Source organism: Canis lupus, chromosome 25 (genome assembly GCF_048164855.1).
Source record: "Canis lupus baileyi chromosome 25, mCanLup2.hap1, whole genome shotgun sequence".
Taxonomy (NCBI): domain Eukaryota; kingdom Metazoa; phylum Chordata; class Mammalia; order Carnivora; family Canidae; genus Canis; species Canis lupus.
Genome location: NC_132862.1, coordinates 5,655,775 through 5,661,774, shown reverse-complemented (window position 1 = coordinate 5,661,774; position 6,000 = coordinate 5,655,775).

Genomic DNA, 6,000 nt, shown 5'->3' with positions numbered 1-6,000 from the left:
GACAAAGACATAAAACCTAATATAAAAATGAGCAAGAAATTTGAATGGATGCATCACAAAATAGGCTGCCCAAATGGCAAATAAACATTGGAAAGGGTGTTTGACTTCATTAATCATTAAGAAAATACACACCCACCAGAAACACTCAAATTAAAAAGGTTGAAAATATCAAGTGTGGGGAGGATGTGAAACAACGAGAACTCTCATACGCTGCTGGTGGGTGTATAAACTGACACAACCACTTTGGAAAATAGCTCAGTCTATTCTGATAAAGTTTGATATTTGCATAATCTGTGAACCGGTACTTGTATATACCCATAGAAATACATGCACATGTGCCCCCAAAGAACACGTATAAGAATATTCACAGTCTCATTATTCGAAACTTGAATTTCAAACTGGAAACTATCTAAAGGTCCACTGACAGTAGAATAGAAGTAACATACAAGTAATACAAGCTTGTTGATTTTATTCATATTTGCTTCAATAAAAGGCAATACCAAACCACAGTTTGTTGACTACAGATCTTGGGACTTCTCAGTCCCCATAAACACAGGAGTCAATTTCTTATAATAGATCTATCTATCTATCTATCTATCTATCTATCTATCATCCATTTATCTATCTTACCCATCTTTTATTTGTTCTGTTTCTCTGGAGAACCCTGACTACTACAGGTTTAGTTGGTACTAGGAGTGGTTCTAGATAGGCAGAACTTTAAAGATGAGTTTTCTGAATTGGTTCAGGGGTTTCTGTAGTTGACTCTCTAATCTAATTAGATATAAAGACATTAATGATTCTATTTCCAGTGATAAAGAGAGCACTGATTGTCCATGGCATGATCTGGCAATAGAGGCGTGCAAAATACTACTACTGGATGTTCCTAATCAACCACTTATAAGAAGCATAATCTTTAAAAAAGAAAAGAAAAGACCTCTCTACTCCCTGTGGTATTGGCTTCCTACCCACCCCCTAATCCCCCATCCCTCTACTTCCCTCTAAGGGAATTAATTTTGCATTGCCTGAGTAAACAGTATTAGCCTTCCCCGAGGCAGTTGCCATGCAAGACAAGGCCTATTCTCCTCGGGACCCACACCCACCACCCCTCTTTGCTTTATTATTATTTTTTAAGATTTTATTTATTTATTCGTAAGAGATGCGGAGAGAGGCAGAGACATAGGAAGAGAGAAGCAGGCTCCCTGCAAGAAGTCTGATGCGGGACTTGATTCCAGGACCCCAGGATCTCAACCTGAGCCAAAGGCAGGTGTTTAACCACTGAGCCACCCAGGTGCCCCCATCTTTGTTTTAGACTTATAACTAGACTCAAGTCCCAGCAGACCCTTAAAGGTGAAGTGCAAAACGTGAACTGTGAGGAGGTGTACTACACTCCAAAAGAACTATTTGAGTATTCTAGGGCAGCCAGGGTGGCTCAATGGTTTAGCGCTGCCTTCGGCCTAGGGTGTGACCTGGAGACCGGGGATCGAGTCCCACGTTGGGCTCCCTGTATGGAGCTTGCTTCTCCCTCTGCCTGTGTCTCTGCCTCTCTCTCTCTCTCTGTGTTTCTCATGAATAAATAAATACAATTTTTAAAAATAGATAAATACAATATTTAAAAAAGAACTATTTGAGTATTCTAATTTATATTGACAGAAATTTAGAGAATATGTGTAAAAAAAGAGAATATTAATGGTGTGGGTAATGATGGAAGAAATATAAAGTTGAATCTAGCTGAATTTATTGATATGAACTCATTAAGCACAGATTCTACAATTAATATTGCATCCTGGGGGGTTAGAAAGGACTTTAACAGTTTGATTGGTTGGCCGAAACATGGACCAAAAGGTGACCCACATTGAGCAAGCTGGAAATGCCAGACCTGACTTGGTTTCATGTGGAGAAAGAGGTTCAAAGGATTAGGGGAACTGGAATGTTAGAGTGGATTTGTCATAAGATCTACTCACACACACTGGGAGGAGGATTCAGACAACATGACTGGGGGGCGGGTGGTATGAGGGGAGCTTCAGCATCTTTATAGAACTTTGTTATTGCTCTTCTCTATATGCAGTGGGAACTGCAGTCACTGAATTGGTAAAACTGAATGCAATGGAAGTAATTGGATCCCAGGTGGTAGACTCAACCACGAAAGGCAAGGTGGGAGTAGTTACCATAATGGACAGCAGAGTCAAAGCAGAAATTAGAATAGTCTGATGTGGGGCACCTCGTGAGCTCAGTCAGAAGAGCATGTGACTCTTGATCTCAGGGTGGTGAGTTTGAGCCCTGTGTTGGGTATAGTGATTAAATAAATAAATAAACAAACTTAAAAAAATAAAAAACCCACAACAGTGTGACTTACAAAGACTTACGACATTGGCTAGTTGATCATGGTGAGATAGAAATGAGATAGATAAGAAGCCTACTAAATTCTCACTTGATCTAGACAAACAGAAAAGTTCTAGGTCAAGTGAACAAGATTCTACCCTGAATCATAAAAACAGGGTTTCCAGACTTGAGCCAGTTTATAGACCAGCACCCCCTGAATGAAGGGGAGGTTGGATCCTCTTGAGGATCCCAGTACATTGCCAAAGATTCATACTATTAATCTTTCTCCTAGCCCCTCACCCCGTCCCCCCCTCCAAAAAAAACAATGGCCTTTTATCAGGGTTAACTGTACACTGGTGGAACAGAAATCATCAGACTTTTGGGGGACTACTGGACATTGGCTGTGAACAGACACAAATTCCAGAAGACCCAAATGTCACTGCAGGCCACCAGTCAGAGTAGGGGCTTATGAAGGTCAGGTGACCATGGAGTTTTAGCTCAAGTCCATCTCGCAGTGGGACAATGAGTCCTTAAACCCATCTTTGGTTCACTTCCCAGCTCTGGATATGTAACTGGAATAGATGCACTCAGCAGCTGCCAGCATCCCCACGTTGGTTCTCTGACCTATGGATTATAGGGAAAGACCAAGTGGAAGTGACTAGAACTACCTTTTCTTAGGAAAATAGTAAAATAAAAGCAATACCACACTCCTGGAGGGATTGCAGAAATTACTGCCATCCAGGATTTGAAAGAAGCAGGGGTGGTGATTCCTACCATGTTCCTACTCAACTTTTGGTCTGTGCAGAAGACAGATGGGTCCTGGAGAATGACAGTGGATTATTATAAACTTTACCAGGTGGCCACTCCAAGTGCAGCTGTTGTACCAGATGTGGTTTCATTGCTTGAACAAATTAACATGTCCTCTGGTACCTGGTATACATCTGCTGATCCAGCAAATGCGTTTTTCTCCATCCCTGGCAATAAGGACTACCAGTTGCTTTCAGCTGGCAAGGCCAGCAATACACCTTCACTCTCTTACCTCCAGGGTGTATCAACTTTCCAGCCCTATGTCATAATTTAGTTCACAAGAATCTTGATCATCTTTTGTCGAGAAAGACAATCTGACACCTGTAGTCTTTCCACCTCTGCTCAGCTACGTAAGAATGGACTGTGGGCCTGGAACACTTTTTATTTTTTTAAGATTTTATTTATGTGGCAGAGAAAGCGAAAGAGCACAAGTATAGGGGGAGCAGCAGGCAGAGAGAGAAGGCGAAGCAGCTCCCCAGTGAGCAGAGACCCCAATGCTGGGCTCAATCTCAGGACCCTGGTATCATGACCTGAGCCAAAGGCAGATGCTTCACTCACTGAGCCACTCAGGTGTCCCCTAGAAAACTTTCTTACCAAGAGATAAAGTGCCCACACAGCCTGTGCTGGATTTACTACTTTGTGTGGGAATATCTTTGCTTGTTTCAGGCTCAATGGGTGCTCCTTTGTTCTGCTTAAACGTGAGCAACAGTAGCCCTCAGACATGCCCCCGGCTATGTCAGACTCCACGGGTAAGGGGGAGAGATCCTTCTACTGTGGTACAAGAGGGGTGCATGTTGATCAACTGCCCTGTCTATTGGCTTCCAGGAAGCACCTGCTGGCCATGGGGGACCAATGTCCATGATTGAAGTTGATCCTGTTCTATCTCTTCTCTATGCAGAGAAAGCATTGCTTCATCGAGTGCTTGACTGCACTGTATTTTCCTTGGTAACTCTGACATCCAGATGCTGTGGGCAGAAGTGTTTGACCTTCTATTTCTGGTGACCGGCATTGTGATGATCTTTGCTCTCCTCCATGTAGTTGGAGCCTTCCCCTGACACTGGTAACAAGTGCATAATGTTCTGCTTAACACCCTTCCCTTCCACAAGATACCACACTTGTCCGTTACATTGATGACATTATACTGATTGGATCTAGTGAGCAAGAAGTAGCAACCACTCTAGACTTATTGGTAAGACATTTGTATGTCTGGGGTGCTAAATAAATCTGACCACAGTTCTGAGGCCTTCTAGCTCAGTGAAATTTCCAGAGATCTAGTGGTGTGGGGTATGTCAAGATATCCCTTCTCAGGTAAAGGATAACTCTGGATCTAGCCCCTTTTATAACCAAAAAGAAGCACAACACCTTACTGAGCCACTTTGGATGTTGGAGGCAACATAGTCCTCATTTGGTTCTGTTATTCTGGGCCATTTACAACTGCTAGTTTTTTTTTAAGATTTTATTTATTTATGAGAGACACAGAGAGAGAGAGAGACAGGGAGAGAGAGGCAGAGTCACAGGCAGAGGGAGAAGCAGGCTCCATGCAGGGAGCCCGATGTGGGACTCGATCCTGGGACTCCAGGATCACGCCCCGATTTGAAAGCAGACGCTTAGCCCCTGAGCCACCCAGGCATCCCAAAGCTGCTAGTTTTGAATGGGACCCAGAGCAGGAGAAGGCTCTGCAACATGTCAGGCTGCTATGCAAGCTGCTCGCCACTTGCACCACTTGATCTAGTAGGGTGCTGGAAGTAGCATGTCAGACAGGGGTGCTGTTTGAAGATTTCCCCTAGAAGGGGAATCGCAGCGCAGGCCCTTAGGGTTTTGGAGCAAAGCCTTGGCATTCTCCACAGATAACGACTCTTTTTCAAAACATCTCTTGGCTTGCTACTGGGCCTTACTAGAGACTGAGTGCTTAACAATGGACCACCAAATTACTTTATGGCCTGAGCTGTCTATTGTGAACTGGGTGTTATGTGACCCACAAACCCATGGAAGTTGGGCTTGCAAAACAGCATCCTATCAGGAAATGAAAGAAGAAAAAACTCAGGCCTGGCTTACAGATTATTCTGCATAATATGCAGGCACCACCCAAAAGCGAACAGCTATAGTACTACAGCCCCTTTTAGGGACATCCCTGAAGGACAGTGGTGAAGGGAAATTCTCCCAGTGGGCAGACCTCTGAGCAGTGCACCTGTTGTTCACTTCGCTTGGAAGGAGAAATGGCCAGATGCGAAATTATGTACCAATTCATGGGCTGTGGCCAAGGTTTAGCTGGATGGTCAGGGACTTGGAAGAAACACGATTGGAAAATTGGTGAAAAGGAAATTTGAGAGGGTATGTAGATAGATCTCTCTGAATGAGCAAAAATAAACAAATCCATGAGGATATTGGGTCTTCTGTGAATGTTTACAAAGGGCAATCTCAGCAGAAGATTCTAATAATCAAGTGGATAGGATAATCCATACTGTGGATACCAGCGAGCCTTTTCACCCAGCCACTCCTGTCATCACCCAATGGGCTAATGAACAAAGCGGACTTGGTGGCAAGGATGGAGGGTATGCATAAGCTCAGCAACACAGACTTTCCCTCACCAAGGCTGACCTGGCTATGGCAATCACTGAGCGCTTGGTCGGCCAGCAGCAGAGATCAACACTGGGCCTCTGATGCAGTGTCATTCCCTTGGCTGAACAGGTTGATCGCACTGAACCACTGCAACAGTGGAGGTTGTGTTCTTACCAGAATAGATATTTACTCTGGATACAGATTTGCCTTCTCTGCCTATAATGCTGCTTACCAAAACTACCATTCACAGACTTACAGAATGCTTTATCCACTCTCATCGTATTCCATACAGCATTGCTTTTTTTTTTTTTTTTC